Below are 17644 nucleotides of genomic sequence, written 5' to 3'. Positions count from 1 at the left end.
CGAGACCCTTCTTGTGCGAGTCCGGGTCACACTTGACCGGTTTTTTTATTACATTCTTTGGCTGCAACCTTCGAACCAACGAAGCCGTCTAATGAAGCGTGTCAGTTAGCTGAATACTTACTCACAAAAAGTTCACTCAGATCGCAAAGATATTTACTGAGATGGCACAGAGAGCGGCTATTAGGTATTTTTATTCTGTGACAAAATAGCCTTAAGCCTTATTAGTATTGAGTGATTTTGAATTTGTGGACAGGGGCCGTTCGCCACGTTTCAGCAGGTGAGATCTCAGTCTAGATGCTGACATAGGTGTCGCAGCAAAAATAGTAGATACGCTCGCGACGTAGGTACGCGACTGACATCACATCAGCATGGTGGTCAACCCATTACCAGCACACTACTAAGCACGGGTCTCCTCTTAAAATTAGAAAGCTTTAGGCCACAGTCCGTCACGCTGTCAGACTGGTGTGTTCGAGAACATTATGGAGAACTAGATAGAAATATATTTCCTTCACCGCTAAAACAAGAATAGAATAGAATAGATTTTTATTCAAGTAGACTTTTACAAGTGCTTTTGAATCGTAAAAATATATTACCACTGGTTCGGAATACCGTTCCTACCGAGAAGAACCAGGAAGAAACTCGGTATGTGCGAAACAAGTGATCTTTAATTGCTTAGAATGCACATAACTCTGAAAAATTTGAGGTGCGTGGCCGGAATTGAACCTGCATCCTCCCGAATAGGAAACGGACGTACCCCGGCTCTCGGGCTACCATCGCTCGCATACTGTACTTATTACTTTTTAATTAACACCAGACCATCACAGATTCATTGAACCACAATTACCGAAACCTAATTAGTAACTTCCCTGTGTTTGTCTTTACCATCTGTTTTCTTTCAAAAGCATTTCATTCACGCTCGCCGTACTATCGGTTACTCCCATTGAGCTATAGATCTTAGAGATGGAGACCTCATACATATCAGTCACTAGCTGATGCCCGCGACTTCGTTCGCGTGGATGTAGTTTTTTAAAAATCCCGTGGGAACTCTTTGATTTTCCGGGATAAAAATTAGCCTATGTGCTAATCCAGAGTATAATCTATCTCCATTCTAAATTTCAGCCCAATCCGTCCAGTAGTTTTTGCGTGAAGGAGTAACAAATATACACACACACGCACACATACAAACTTTCGCCTTTATAATATTAGTGTGAAGTGTGATATTTTAAGAGAGCCCCAACCTAGTGAGTGTCTATCTGTCTGTTGTGTATGAACCAGTAGATATGCATTGTTAAAGCGAATCGTCTCGGGGTTGACTTGGGTAAAACATTCGTCTGTCTATTTGTTCGTCCTGATCCTCTTGAAACATCCTCGTTTTATGGGACATTACTGCCTCTAGTAATATGACAGCTCTCTGGTTGCACCTATTTTTAAGTACATTACACTCAAATTGCTTTTTCCTACGGTGAGACGAAGCTTCGTAAACAGTAAGGTACAGTGATATTTTAGGAACTTCCATTCAAGTAGTGCCCTATAGTTTAAAAAACCGGCCAAGTGCGAGTCAGACTCGCGCACCGAGGGTTCCGTACTTGGGTACACTTGTAACAGACAACCCCATTTTGCCGCGGAACTAGATAATATCAATGCACTTAGCGTATTAAAACATTCCACACACCTCTTCCTCGTGCACTCAAATAAGGGGGCATCCACATCAGCTTTTACTTGGTCTGTCCATCTTATGGGCTATTTGCCACAAATAATAGCAAACCCCATTTCTATTAGACGAGTGGCACGTAACCCTGGGAGTACCGACTGGCTCAATATACGGGCCAGTGGGTTACCTGATGCTCGTTAATAGTGTAGTAAATGTGATTAAAAAATGTCGAGTATATATGTATGCTGACGACATGTGTCTGCTGTACGCGTCAAAGGACGTGAGGGAGGCGCGCGATCATATCCAGTCAGACTTTGAAAATGTGATTAAATGGGCGCATGATAATGGTATAATTATTAATATGGAAAAGACGAAATGCATGCATATATACTCGCCATACAACAGACGGGCTAAAATGGTTCAGTATAAAGATATACAATATGTAGATAATTATAAGTACCTAGGTTTGATCATAGATCAAAATTTTAATTGGAAATCTCACATAGGAGCTGTGTGCAACAAGCTAAGGTCAATATTGGGAAAATTTTATCACCTAGACCGAGTTTTAAGTAAACATACAAAACTAGTAGTATACTATGCGTTAGGAGACTCAGTAATTAGTTATGGCTTGAGTATTTATGGCAGAACATTTAGTACCTATCTCACAGAAATTAAAAAAATACAAATTAGACTTTTAAAACATATTTTAGGAAAAAAAGAGAAAAAAAAATACAAAGGACAATATGACAGTATTTTTAAAGACTTACAAATACCTATCAACAAAAAAGTAGAATATTTAATAGTAAAAAATAATTTTTTCTCAACTATTTATAAAAAAAAGGTTAAAATGAGGGATAATCCTAGAATAAATAGGAAGGTGAGATTCTCAATGCCAAAAATCTATAACTACTATGGCAAAAGAATAAGCGCATATATAGTACCCAAATTATATAATGTAATCGGCTGGGCTGAGAAGGACAGCGATGGGCTCAGTGAGGGAGTCCTTAAGAAGAGGTTAAAGAAACACCTACTTAGGGACTCCCTAACGGAGTAGGTAGGTTTAAATAAATATTTAGACGTAGTATAGTTTATTATAAGTATAGATTAAGGTGTAATGTAATGTGTAAGTTAGTTATATAAGTTAAAATAAGAGCGCCACCTCGCCAACAAACTGGCACACCAGTTTGGCGAGCAATAATATTATAGTTTCTTGTGAATTTTTTTTTTTGATTAAATAAATTAAAAAAAAATTAACTACTTATCTCTGGATAAAACACAATGAACATCACTCATTCAAACTAAATTTAAATCAGACTAATTTATTACCATTCCAAAATACATCCATCAGATGAAAACAGAAAAGTACCACTTAAACCGAAATACATACCAAGGCAAGCAGATTTGGTACCTATTCTGTAAGCTGTGATACCTATTTTTGGATGAATGTTAAATATCTTTTAAAGTGTATTTTAATGGTTGTTTCTTGTTGTACTTTTATCTTTACCATTGATCTCTTTAATGTGAAGGATGTCCGTATCTCCCTAATTGGAAATAACAAGCCTATCAAAAATACTCGTAGATGCAATGGGGAATGGGAATCGAGACGGTATAATAGAATGAAGAATGGTTTTAAGCAGTTATGTGTTTTTAACCCCCGACCCAAAAAGAGGGGTGTTATAAGTTTGACGTGTGTATCTATGTATCTGTCTGTGGCATCGTAGCTCCTAAACTAATGAACCGATTTTAATTTAGTTTTTTTGTTTGAAAGGTGGCTTGATCGAGATTGTTCTTAGCTATAAATCAAGAAAATCGGTTCAGCCGTTTGAAAGTTATCAGCTCTTTTGTAGTTACTGTAACCTTCACTTGTCGGGGGTGTTATAAATTTTTAATTTACACTTGTTGTGTTTTAGTTCGTCCTTTGGTTTCCCTCATAATTGCATGACTAGGTATCACGTATCTAGTAATTTCCATTCCCTTTCAAGTTCTTGCTTCCGTCGTAGGCCACATCATCACATAATATCACCAAGGGTTAACTTTGCACAGAAGCTCTTCATTTTTTGTTGTTTTTTAACATAATCTAACTAAATAGTGAAACAAAAAAAACAAGAAGGTTATCTGATGTTAAATTAAGATTACAGTCACCCATGAACATTTGCAACACCAGAGCAACCGCTAATGCGTTATCGGCTTTTCAGGATTTTATTGATTTGTCGCTTGAATAATTCCACGTTGAAATGAAATCTAGTGGAATCACCACAATTTGCATGTGCGTGGTAAAATGATGAACAACGGATGGTCGAAGTACACCAGGCACCTAAGTAGTGGTAAAGGTGAAATAGCTTTAGCTAGCGTCCGGTGTGGTGGTAGAAAAGGAAAGGTGTCGAGAAATAAAGTCGAGCAACTCCTCAGAATACTCCCGGTTCTGTAGTCGAATTCGCAACGAAACTTACCTCTGCGGTGTTCTTAGACTTTCTAATGAGCTGGGATCTGGGCACAAAGCAACTTAGCAGCTCCCTTTCCAAACCAGCCAACGGTTATTATTCTATGGAAACCAGTCAATGGAAGAAGTTGATACTGGAGTGCTCAGGCTCAAAGGTGAAAGCAATACTCTGTAATATGGTTGCATGGACTTGAGCTTTATAGAGTAGAAACCTGTGGTCAAAGTAGTGCTTTGCTTTGTTGTTATGTTCATCACTTATAGCTAATCGGTTAGCTATAATAGCCGAACAGTTATGTAAAAATGCATTTAGAGTAGAATATTACCGAAAATTTTGTACTTATTAACTGAACAAATGTTTTACTATACTTATTAATGAGCTACTAGTAACCAAATTATTTTGTTGATTAAGCTAAACTTTAGGCGGCAACTACTAAAGTTTAGCTACCTTGCTTATAATATAAAGAAGACTAGTGGCGGATTAGGACACTGAAAAAAATGAATTTACTGAACAGTTTAGCTATTTTTCATTTAGCTAAACTTTAGTAGATGCCGCCTAGAGTTTAGCTAAATGAAAAATAGCTAAACTGTTCAGTAAATTCATTTTTTTCAGTGTCCTAATCCGCCACTAGTCTTCTTTATATTATAAGCAAGGTAAAGAAGAAAATTAATTCAAAGTCATCCGTGGGTTATCGTTACGAATTACCTACTTACAGCCTCTTTGTCTCAATGATTGACGTGCATTGTCGAGCATTGTATGGGTAATAGATGCTATTTTGAATCGTCGGCATTCCGCTTTGGACTGCTCTAGTGGCTCTAGGTCGTATTTTTTGTTGTTCCAAGGTTGTAGGAAGGTATTATAGATCCATAGAAATCTTAATAAGGAAATTCTCAATTATTTAAATTGGCGAAAAAAGCAATATGAAAAACATGGGTATGGCTCTGTGATTTTTAAATAAAAAATCTGCAATAATTTAGATTCTACATGCTAATTTTTACGCCTTTTATTTTTGATACACTAATTTCACAGTAATGAGAAATTATAATTTATCGTTGCTGTAAAATTGTTGTTGGATGTTTTCATAAATATGAACCAACTAGGTACGGCGATTCGTACCTACGGGTAGCCAAAGTAGGCCGCATGTTTATCCGATATCTGAACCGATGCAATCCGATATCGAATCGTATCATGAGTAAACACGCGTACCTATCTTTAGTTGCATTGTCAAAAAATAATTAGAATTGGAATATTACGGTACCAACTGTAAATTTGTACGTAAATAACCTGGGAGGAACCAATATTCGCTCGGCATCTTTCAATTTGATTCGTGTTATCTTTGAATTTCTCGGAAGACACAGAGATAGGTATTTTCTTCAATTTTTTTCCTTTTTCGATCTTGTATGATTGGTTAATGTATAATTCAAATGAGAACCTAACTACGTTTGTATGGATTAGTGCTGGGAACGATTTTTAAGTTTATAAATACATAGGTATCAAAAATTTTAGAACCGGCGGGATTTAAATTTTATGACTCTGGGTATAGTGCCTGGAGCGTGGGGATATATATTATTATCTATTATTATATTATTTTGACCACATGTCTTACTGTAGCTTACTGCACAACAATGTTGTCACGTTTACCAACAAACGCAACAACGTATGACGAAAATCAGATTTCTATACGGGTTGATGTAATGTGGAATGGTAATAGAGCATTTTCCATTGTTCGGTCGGAATTTGTACGGTATTTGAATTGAAACGTCGATGTTGATCTATATTTTTACACGGAAGTATGTCTGTCTATCTCACCTTTTTGGTTTCAACCAAAGATTTAAAGGGTTCAACCGATGAACCGGTTGTTGACATAATATGACGAGCATAGGGATAGCTTGCATCTTAGAGACGGGACATAAGATCTTTTTGCTATCAGTACCCATCACTATCCATATTATAAATGCGAATGTGAGTTTGTTAATTAGTTTATCGGTTTGTTAGTTTGTTGGTTTGTCTTTCAAGCACGTACCAATGGAGCAAAGTATCGACGTGATTATTGCAAATGTACTTATAGTTAAAGACCTGGAGAGTGACATATTATGCTACTTTTTATTACGGGAAATTAAAGAGTTCCCACGAGGTTGGGCGTAGTCACAGGCACCAACTAGTAATGTACCTAAGTTGATGCTGGGGTGCTAAGGCTAAGCAATACCACAAGTAATAATCTGTTATATGGGCGGATTTGCCCTTTATAGCGTAGGAACTTGTGCTCAGGCGAAAAGTAGCGCTTTGCTCTCTTGCTCATCCTAAAGTGTAAGTGTAAGTGTAAGTAGTTTTTTTTTATAGAAGCAAGGTAAAGTAGAAAATTAATTCAAATAGCAAAACAGACGTTGCCACGTAATATAACGTGTCATAATAGTTCAGTATTTCAGGAAACCACGGCTCACCCGGAAAGAAAGCGCGCCGTAAGTTTAGATGTTGATCAATGCAAATTAATGGGGTGCAACACCGCGCCGCCCGGTGCGATAACCGATTCGATTATGCAAAATTATTGACTGTTATTTTACTTTACTTTTCGAATAAAAAAACCGGTCAAGTGCGAGTTGGACTTGCACGTGGAGGGTTCCGTACTATTTTACAAGTAATACCTAACACTTTTAAGTAGAACACTGCAAGTGTGATTTAGTAAATTATTTTTTCGTGAACACATTTTAATTTTTTTTTGTGATGTAACCACAAATTCACGGTTATCGGATTTTTTCTTTACTTGTGCGTACCTACTTTCCCACCTGCTAAATTTCATAAATGTAGGTCAACGGGAAGTACCCTATAGGACACGAGAGACGGACAGAAATAGAGACAACAAAGTTATCCCATAAGGTTTCCTTTTTTCCTTTAGAGGTGCGGAACCCTATAAAGCGGTGATAGTCGGTCTTCTATTCGAGAGGCCGGGGCTTCCATCCCTGGCAAGCATTCCTAACTTTTCTCACTTGCTTTAACGGTGAAGGCCTAAAATCCACACGGATGAAGTCACGGGCATCAGCTCTAGTAGCATAATAAATACATAATTTAATCAGAACCAAGTTAGCCCTTGACTGCGATCTCATCACCTGGTGTTAAGTGATGATGCAGTCTAAGATGGAAGCGGGCTAACATGGAAAGGGTATGGCATATTTTATTAAACCCTTACCTCTTTATATCATAGTAGGTAAAGTAACTTACTTTAAAGAGCTCATGAACCATAAAATAAATACGAATGGATTGTGTGAAGGACAACAAGTAGGTACTTAGGTAAGCAGTAAGTTGATTGCGTTTGTCTACGTTGAATATCGTAGATTTCTAGGTCACATAAAAACTACCTTCTTGATAAAATCGTCAATACAGTCAAAATAATTCAAGGCCTCTGTTATTTTATTAAAGAATGTTAGAGCCTGCGCAAACGGCGGATTATTGCACGTGGAAGACCTAACTCGCCATAATAGCTTATATTATTACTAGCTTACACCCGCGACTTCGTCCGCGTGGATTTAGGTTTTTCGAAATCCGTGGGAACTCTTTGATTTTCCGGGATAAAAAGTAGCCTATGTGCTAATCCAGGGTATAATCTATCTCCATTCTAAATTTCAGCCCAATCCGTCCAGTAGTTTTTGCGTGAAGGAGTAACAAACATACACACACACACACACACACACACACACACATATATACAAACTTTCGCCTTTATAATATTAGTGTGATCTTCTACTAGGTATAAATTCATCATCATCATCATTATCAACCGATAGATGTCAACTACTGGGATGTCTCTTCTAGGAACTTCCACACGCCACAGTCTTGCGCCGCCTGAATCCAGCGGTTCCCGACTCGCTTGATGTCCCCCATCCACCTAGTGGGGGGTCTTCCAACGCTGCGCTTTCCGGTTCGAGGTCGCCATTCTAGTACCTCTAGCACTATAAACTCGAGACCAATTTGTATAATATTCATCATCACTTGATCGTCGGCCCACTACCTGAGTACAGGTCTCTCAGAATGAAAAGGGTTAGGTGGACCATAGCCCATAGCCCACCAGCTAAATATGAATTGGCAGACACACAGCTTATGTAATGGAGAACTCTCAGGCATGCAGGTTTCCTCACGATGTTTTCTTTCACCGTTAAAGTGGTTAAAATACTTATGTGATATTAATTAATTGCTTAAAAGTTAAACTGCACACAGGTCTGTGAACGCACATACCTACTGTATTTAGGTAGGTAACTCCGAAAAATTAGAGATGCGTCCGGTTTGGTAAAGAGATAGCTTGCATTCTGCGACGGATACAGATACTTTTTATACCGGATATAATATACCGGAGCGTTCTTTCGGGATCTTTATAAAACCTAAATTCGTGCGGACGAAGACGCGGGCATCACCTAGTCACCACTATACGACTGAGTTTTGAGGAAAACCATAAGAACACGAAGTGATACATGTACATACCTATTACCTATATTTAGTTTAAAGCGCGATATCAAACGATATGTTCAGAAAACAATGCTCATTCAATGAACAATACACAATTGGCATTAGGTACAACAAAACTGGATAAATATCGACTTATTGTAACCAAGAACCAAGGCCACTGACATAGCTCAAACCATTAGCAGGCTGAAGTGGCAGTGGACAGGCCATGCTTGTCGTAGAGGCGATGGCTGTTGGAGCCGGAAAGTCTTGAGTGGAGACCATGTAAAGCAAGCGTAGTGTGGAACGCCCTCTGGCAGCACGATGGATCGACGTTTTAAAGAGGCTGGCGGGAAGTGGCTGGATGAGGAAGGCTGAGGCCGGGTGTGGTGGCGCTCTATAGAGAAGGCCTATGTCCAACAGTGGATGTTCACAGACGATAGCGATGGTTTAACAGAGAAAGTGTGAACAACTGAGCTAATCAAACCTACCTCCCTGTTTCATCAACATTATCTCAAGTGTCCACTTATCACCAGCCGACTACTGAGGGCATGTCTTGCGGTTGAAATTGGCATAGGTAGGTACCTATCGAAAACAAATCACAAAGAAATTTATTAAGAGTGCTCGCCATTGAGCTTTGGTGCTCTCAATCATGCTCTCAGGCGACCTGGAGAGCACTCTATATGTACGCGCGCACTTGGCGAGTCTGGTTGAGCCTTTATGACAAAGTAAATAAAGATTACTTTGATTTGTCAAGAAGAAGAGGGTCCCAAAGGCGCTAGAAAGGCAACCGCAAAGCGCACCGTTAGAAGACCTCACCACTGGGTTGAAACAGACGAAATCAAAGAGTTGCAGGGAGCCGCTGGATTCAGGCGGCGCAAGATAGCGGCGTGTTGAAGTCCCTAAAGAAGGGACTTTGGACGTCTATAGGGTGACGATGATGATGATGAAATAGAACTTTTGTCTTATGTAGAAATACAAAGAGACACAACTAAGCCATGTGGTATAATAAATACCCAGCACGTGATTACTGTGGATTCAAACCGCTACCGTAATTTACATAACTTAATTACTTATAAGCAAAGTTATAATTAAGTATATTCTATGTACATCCGAAATAATTTCCACAAAACAATCAAAAACCTTAGGTAAGTACCTCATTGTTTGACTCAAACTGCGGCCATCAAGAATCAACAATCCTCAAAAGAAAAGAAAACACTAACAACAACACACAAAAACTATCACCAAATACAATTTTCGTTAATTTTTCTCTCGTCACGGTTTCGAAAATTTTTGAACGTGTTTTCGGTACGTAAAATGACGTAGAAAACTTTTTTAAAATGGCGGCACGCAAACAGACAAAACGACGCGCTTCGATGGCGCCCAAAGAAACACTGAGAGGTAATTTTCAAGGCAGTTTGCAACGGAGATTATAGCCAGGCTGTAGGAAATGCATATGAGAGGCTGCTATTATTTTTATAGGCAATCAGGTCGGTAACTGGAGAACTGAGATTTTTGCAATGATCCCTGTATTCAGATGCTGCGAAGGTTGGGAGAACTCAAACTCTAAACCTCGAAAAATTCTTATAACTCAAGTAGGCGTTGTGTAAGTGCACGAAGAAACCTTTTACAAAAGCCTCTTTATTTGATTCGTATTATATGTACATATTTACAACAAGAAGCTCTAATCTATACTAATAAATAAAATTGGAGTGTCTGTCTGTCTGTCTGTTTGAAAAGGCTAATCTTGGGAACGGCTGAACCGATTTTGACGGGATTTTCACAGACAAGTAGAGAATTGACCAGGGAGTAACATAGGCTACTTTTTTAACCGACTTTCAAAAAGGGAGTTGTGTTTTTCTACCTATGTACACCGAAATCTCCGAGATTTCCGAACCGATTTGCGTCATTTCTTTTTTAATCGATAGAGGAACTTTGCGACATTGTTTCATAAAAAATTTGGAGTCCAACTCCTCAATCCTGATGCTGCAGGGGATCTGAACAATCCACGCGGGCGAAGCTGCGGGCATCAGCTAGTATTTAAATGTTTTCACATTTGAATATAGTGCCATACAGTTGCCATTATTAAGTTTTTCAAAAAAATTGTAATCAGTTTCACTTGTAAGGATTCTAATGATACATCATACATCCTAATCTGTTCAGACATTAAGAAGTTATGCTGGAATAAAGAAAGTCACATACCTACATGAACTTTGTAAATGTTATAATTTATACTCCTATTTTGGTCAGTCGTGAAAAACCAAAGAAAAAACTCCCTGATCGCGATAATTCAAGTGAAAATCTGCGGTCAGTTTCTTAAACGACTAGCCATGAGTAAATTAGCTTTACTTGGCAACTCGATCCAAATATCACTTTCTAATAACACCAAAGCTTCCTTTAAGGGACCAGTTTTCTTGCACCCGAAGCCATAAGCCTAACTAAAGCATAAATACTACATACAGCCAACGGTCTAAACTTCAGAGTTTAGAGTTTTGCGTTCCACTTTCACTTGTAATCTGCGATGATGGTGTTGATCTCTGTCAGCCAGTTGGTTAGTACTCTATACATACCTACAAGAGTCAAAATATAAGCAATTGCTTTCACGTATTTAATTTTTCTTGAAGTTTCAAAAAATATTTTTTGCATTAGTGAGGTGATGGTGGTAAGTGGTAACTCAAATTTTTTCTTTATTAGTTTATACAATTAAGTAAGTAACTTGTGATGATTATGCTAAGTCTACCACTGCTGGATCGGAAAGAAAATTCTACTGACAGAAGCCGGTAAGTAACTTTGCAAAACCCAAATTATTACGAACTATTTTCGTAAACTTAAAAAAGCAAGGTGGGTTTTAAATGCTTTCGGATCTGAGAAGAAGCCTACCACAAAAGCAGTTGACAGCTGGTCATTATTAATAGCGGTATGTAACCCTTCAGCTCTGAGCGTAAATTTTCAAATCAACGTTAATTGTACCTTAATCTTATACCTACTACTTTTTTAAATCTTATTCCAGGTACTGAACTTCAGACCGCCTGCGGTAGGCATGGCACCTAGGTATGGAAAACTAACGGATCCGGTTACATTGATTATTCTATAACTTAACTAATACATAAGCATTCTAGGCCACCACTTCTTGGAAGTAGTTGATCGCATTGACAGAAATACAGCAGAATTCCTTTCATTTTTAACCGACTTCAAAGCACGAGGAAGGCCAACTGCTCGACGCTAACACGTTTTCTTACAAGTACCTCCATTAAAATTTATCTAATAAGTACCTTGCTGGTATTTTATCCTATGCTTATGAATTATATGATCTATTATTACGTTATAAAATCCCGGAAAACTTCTGGAAAAATACGAAAACTATCCAATTGGTCAAATCTCTACATAGTATAAAACAAAGTCGCTTCAAGCCGTCTGTCTGTACGCTAAGATATTTTAAACTATACACAACGGATTTTAATGCGGTTTTCATCAATAGATAGAGTGATTCAAGAGACAGGTTTATAATATAGCTGTTATTGTTTTGTGTTATGTTAATTTGTTGAAATATGGAAGGAATCCAGAACATTCATTGAAAACTTTTTAGAGACATAACATTTTCTGAATTCCCTTGTTTTTGTTAACAACTCAAAAACTACTTTTTGCAGTTAACCGCTTTTTAGAAATAGAAAGAAAAGGAATAAAGAGAAAACGTTTACTTTTTAAAAGTTGTGCTATGCTGTCTGGCCCATACATCACTTATTTGGTTTGGTTATTCCGAGACCTCTTTACTTGGGCTTTAAAGCCAAAATACCTAAAGTTGCCTTCAAACTACGGAAATATAAGATAATATATAAATATCGCTCACCCTACTTTAAAATGTCACTGTTCACAGTACAAAGTAGGGTGAGCGATATTTATATATTATATTATATTTCCGTAGTTTGAAGGCAACTTGAAGCAGAAGAAGCACCGGAGTAAACTATGTCAAATGGGAAGGTAGAGCTGGTCAGTAGACTCTACATATAGTCAATCGTTAGATGTGATTGTAGATGTACTTAGCGTGTAATTGTACAGTTAGGAAATTCGTGATCGCTTCCAATAGGTTGCATCACAGAACAGATGATAACGGATGCGCATACGACCTGGTTTTCGCATTCATAGCGAAATTGATCTATGTAGCGTTTCCTCTCTGTTTTATGAACCCCCGACCCAAAAAGAGGGGTGTTATAAGTTTGACGTGTGTATCTGTCTGTGATGCCACAGATAGTAGCTCCTAAACTAATGAACCGATTTTGATTTAGTTTTTTTTTGTTTGAAAGGTGGCTTGATCGAGAGTGTTCTTAGCTATAATCCAAGAAAATGGGTCCTGCCGTTTGAAAGTTTTCTTCTAAAGCTCTTTTCTAATTACTGTAACCTTCACTTGTCGGGGTTGTTATAAATTTTTAATTTACACTTGTACTTATGTAAAAGTAGATGATACCAGCGACTTGAGTGGTTTCCGCACTCAGTCGTTAGGTATGCTGGATAATTTACACTACTGACTACTTAGTCTATATAACTTGCTAAGGCTAAACTGTAGTTAAAATTACTGTAATTTAAATAGTTGCCTAGTTCACATTTATATGGTAGGCATTTAACATACTTTAAAATAATTATATGTTTGACTTCCTGTTTCGGCAGCTTTAGCACTGCGTTAATATACGAGTAGAGATATACAACGCCTGATGTGGCTTGATAACGGACGAGCAAGCTTTACAATAAAGGTGCGTACGCACTAGAACTGAACTGCAACAGCACTGCACGTGACTGCACTACGCAGCACAGAGCGGCAAAATATTATTACCTAGTATAATTTTGTATGGAGCATATCGCACTAGAGCGGCGTTGCCGCGCGTCGCGGGCTAGAAAGAATATAGTGCAGCGCACTGCCGCGACGCGCAGTTCAGCTGCAGTTCAGTTCGAGTGCGTGGGCACCTTAATTGTATTTGTAGCACCTAAGTACGTATTATACCCAAACAACTGATTCAATACTAATTAAAATAAATGAAAATCTGAAAAACAAAACGGTGTAACACTTCTGAACAAAACATTGTTTTCTTTTTTATCTGGACATTTTTAACCCCCTGCATACAAATCCAAACTCAATTTCCTTCAAAAAATAGCCTTTCACGAACAGCAATTCAGTCCAAACTTCGTGATTTCAATCAAAACCATTACACTAGAGCTTTAAAAGCTTTCATTCAGTTTTCACTCCTACTATAAAAAGTAACTGGCAAACAAAACGGTGTAATTGCACGAAATAAATCGTGCAATTACACCGTATTGCTTGAAGAACCGTCTACGTCTCGTGGTGTTTTAATAGGGATACCGCATCGGAAAAGTTAGTGTAGGAAGACTCCCATCTCCTTGCAATAGGTAGACTACAGCAGTACCTATTCCACCTAGACATCCTTCAGTCAAAACGGAGATAAATTACCCAATGGTAATAGGTATTAGGGATCTACAAATACAAGAGCCGGTTATTATTTCCAATCAAATAAAGCAATTATTCAGTTTATTCTGTTCAGTAATATGAAACCAGTACTTTACTTTATAAAAATTTACCTACACGATTTTATCTTTATAGCCATTTCTTTAAAAAAAATTAAGTAAATAGGTACTTTTATTTTATTACGTAAACTATTGCGCATCTTTTATGTTTCACATTATTTAACTTGTTAACTTTCTTTTAGCATGTTAAACTGTTCATTAATTATGTTTATGAATATGTTAATAAGTTGCCTAATACTAGTTGGCCATGATGGCGTAGTGGTGAATTGGCATACCTAGCTAATAAAAGCTTCGATTCTCGGTTTGTTTAATACCTATCTATTCCTGATTCATGCATATTTTGTGCTGTAATGTGTGACGGGGTAGGCCGTCACAGGAATAGTTAAATAAAAGTCCCGGGTGTGGGTCGATCCTGCCTTTAATCGTCTTTACCACCGCACGCACCCTGCAGATGAGTTAGGACAAACGAGACTGGCCTGCTCCAGGAGGAAGTCCGTGGCCTTCTGGGGTTCCGTCAGGCAGGTTAACGACGTGCTCCAGAGGCAGCTCCTCGGCGTTAGAGCGTTGCACCAGGTAGAAGGAGGGCCGTTGAGCTCAGTGCCTATGCAGCGGACCCCAGCGGGTCCTGAAGGAGCACTCTAGCACACTTAGTCACAAAGGTTAGGGCGTGTGGTGCGTTTAACAGTTTTCTTAGTGTAACGAGAGAACAACCGCCCGCGCAGCGTGCCGGTGGTGAGTGTCCGCGAGCGCCGTCCGGCCGCGACGCGGCCCGTGTGCAAAACCAGTTTCTAGTAGGTAGGGTTCGGTAGCCGCGTGCGCACTGCAGTTCAAAGCATGGAAAACCCAACCGGCGCGAACGAAGCTCGCGGGTTCCGCCTTAATTATTTATTTAGTCTTTAAGGTAACACGTTACAACGTTACAAATGACATTCGCATTCGCTAAGCCTGCCTTCGCTGTTTGCCTGTCCGTCCATCCATCCCTCCGTAGGGCTATGAAGTATACCTAATAGGTAGAGAGTTGAAATTTTCACAGAATGTGTATTTCTATTGCCGCTACAACAGATAACAAAATTTCAAAATGGCCGCCATGATAATTAAAATAAAATAAAAGTATTATTTCCTGTACGAAGATGTTACGGAACCCTTCGTATGCGAATCCAATTCGTATTTGACCGATTTTTTGGATTCATTTAGGGAATTCTGGTCTGAAAAGGTCTGAAATCTGGATAGACAGTAGAGACCCCCGAGTTATCTCTCACTTCTTATCTCCATGTAAACCGAAATCACCCACAACATGGCTCTTATACCTACCTAATTTTTTGACGGCATATTGCTGTAAATGTATTGTTTCCCAATCCACACTTAGCCAGCGTGGTATACTAATGGCAAAATCGAGAAGGATTTGGCCATTCTCATTTCTCATTCACTCGATTCTGAGAGGAGACCCGTTCTCAGTAGTGAGCCAGTGTAAGTTTAATGATGATGGTACGTGAGAGTGTTTGATTTGTAAATGCTTCGCAAATAAAGTTTTATGTTTGACGCATAATAATCTGTAAAGTAATAAAGTGAAAACATCACTTTCACTCGATTGTTTTTGTGACCAATTCGTTCCGTTACTAAGCCAAGGTCTGCGGTTTTGGGAGGAATAATTGCTGACGAACAAAGCGGTCCAGGTATCTAGTTAAACTACTGTTCAAAATTTTTTTTTTCTTTTTAACCCCACTGAATACACATCTGAAATCATTTCTTACCAGAATGGCCTGAAATTGTACTGACATGAGTCCAAAGTTCATGATTTTAAACACTGAATGCAAACTTGAACTTATTCCCAAGCAAAAAGGGGTAAAAATGTGCTGAAATGAGTCCTGGATTACTGTAAATTTCATTCATTTTTTGCTTCCACTGTAAGTTTTTTACGTCCAATTGCACCGTTTTGCTCGCCACCAGCTCCTCAATTATTATTATGCATAATGGTGTTTTAACTCGTGATTGCCCTCTAAAAAAGTTAATAAATGCTTTTGAGATTCTGAATTGAATGAAACCACCATTTATACCTACCACTTCTAGCGTAGTTGTACTTTTCATCCATACTACTCTTATAAAATTGCAAAAGTGTGCCTGTCTGTCTGTTACCTTTTCAAGGCCCATTATAATCAATTTGAAGTAAAATTGGTTTGTAAGTAAGTATAGTGATATCTTGCAAGTTGCATCCCGAAGACAGATATAAACTACTTTTTATCCCGGAAAATGAAAGAACTCTCGCGGGATTTGAAAAACCTTAATCCACGCGGACGAAGTCACAGTCATTATTTATACTTAGGTAGTATTGGTATTCAATGTTCTTGTTTCTTTAATCTACCAACTAGTAAATTATACGTTTAAGTGAACGGCAACTTCCTTGAGAGGCCTTTTAAAAGCCTTATTTCATTCAGTGGTCGGCTCGACACACAACAGTCAAGGCAAACGAAAAATTAAAACAGAAGTTTGCGATCGAAAATATTACGATTCAGCTATAAAGTAGGTAGGCCTATATTACGATTGCTTAGGTCACGTACGATTAATGCACGGCGTGACTTAGCGCCCAAGTGTGGCAACTAGCGAGTAAGTGCTTTAGATTCTTGCTCAAGTCACAGAATGTAAAATCTCAAGTCACGAGTTGGTATAATTATATTATAACATTATTTCATAGCTTTAATGACCTATACCATCCATTTTTATGTTGTTGGTAACTAGGTATAATACATTTTTCCACGTTCACGGAAAGTGGAAAGTATAAGCACACAAGTCACAACTCACGACTCTGGTAGCACCTACTATAAATAATATTTAGAAAAAGACGTGAGTTAGGTACCTACATAATAATATTATGGTTCACTAGGTATGTGGCCATCTTTATACCTGACTGTGTTGGCTGCAAAGCCTCAGATGAATGATGATGATCACGTTCTTAAGCGCATATTATTTATATAATAACTGTCCTCAAAAGGGAAAGTTATGTAAGTAGGTACACAGTTGATGTTTTGATAAAAGGCATAATACAAAAATCGTTTAGTCACCTGTCAGTGCTAGCCGAAAGAGAAATCTGAAGTATTTTTAGTAACTTGATATAACCAAACGTGATAGTATTCGACCTCCCATAACACGATGCAAGGTATAAGCGACTAGCGGGAGGATTAGCGGAAGATCAAGCGTGTAAATACTGAAGGATAGATCTGGGAGACCGCACTATTGTCCTGAAACCCCCCTTACGTACATTGAATGGAGGATAAATGTTTGGTTTTTATTGGTGCGGGCAAGACTCAAAAAAAATTAGGTAAATAAATAACAGTTTCCTCGCTCAAAAATATGTATTATCACGATAAACCACCAGAACCCACACCCACCACAAGATATTTTTGATCCGAATTTTATGCAAGCGTAACTGCAGATAAAAGTATGTATTTTGATAAAATTAACAACATTAATTAATCTGGGTGGTAGTGTACAGATTGTAGGTACAGTGCCCGGTAAATAACTTGAACAAATACCTACATACATACATGGACTGCTAAAATCATAACCCTTCCTTTTGGCTTTGCCACAGTCGGGTAAA

At 38.3% G+C, this 17644-nt stretch overlaps 1 protein-coding gene across 4 annotated transcripts in view; it reads right to left on the bottom strand.

Moving 5' to 3' along the window:
- Positions 1-17644, bottom strand: part of LOC123870224 — a 100181-nt gene that overhangs the window by 69666 nt on the left and 12871 nt on the right. Inside the window, exon 1 of one of the 4 annotated variants that reach the window (XM_045913442.1) lies at positions 9677-9896. The exons of the other annotated variants lie outside the window; for them this stretch is intronic. The gene's annotated coding sequence lies outside the window, so the exon portion shown is untranslated. Of the gene's footprint in view, positions 1-9676; positions 9897-17644 lie in introns of those variants that run through there. 4 annotated transcript variants of the gene reach the window in all.

The sequence above is a fragment of the Maniola jurtina genome, chromosome 12 (genome assembly GCF_905333055.1).
Source record: "Maniola jurtina chromosome 12, ilManJurt1.1, whole genome shotgun sequence".
NCBI classification, from domain to species: domain Eukaryota; kingdom Metazoa; phylum Arthropoda; class Insecta; order Lepidoptera; family Nymphalidae; genus Maniola; species Maniola jurtina.
The sequence above is the reverse complement of the archived record's forward strand: the minus strand, read 5'-3'. Positions and strand labels throughout refer to the sequence as shown.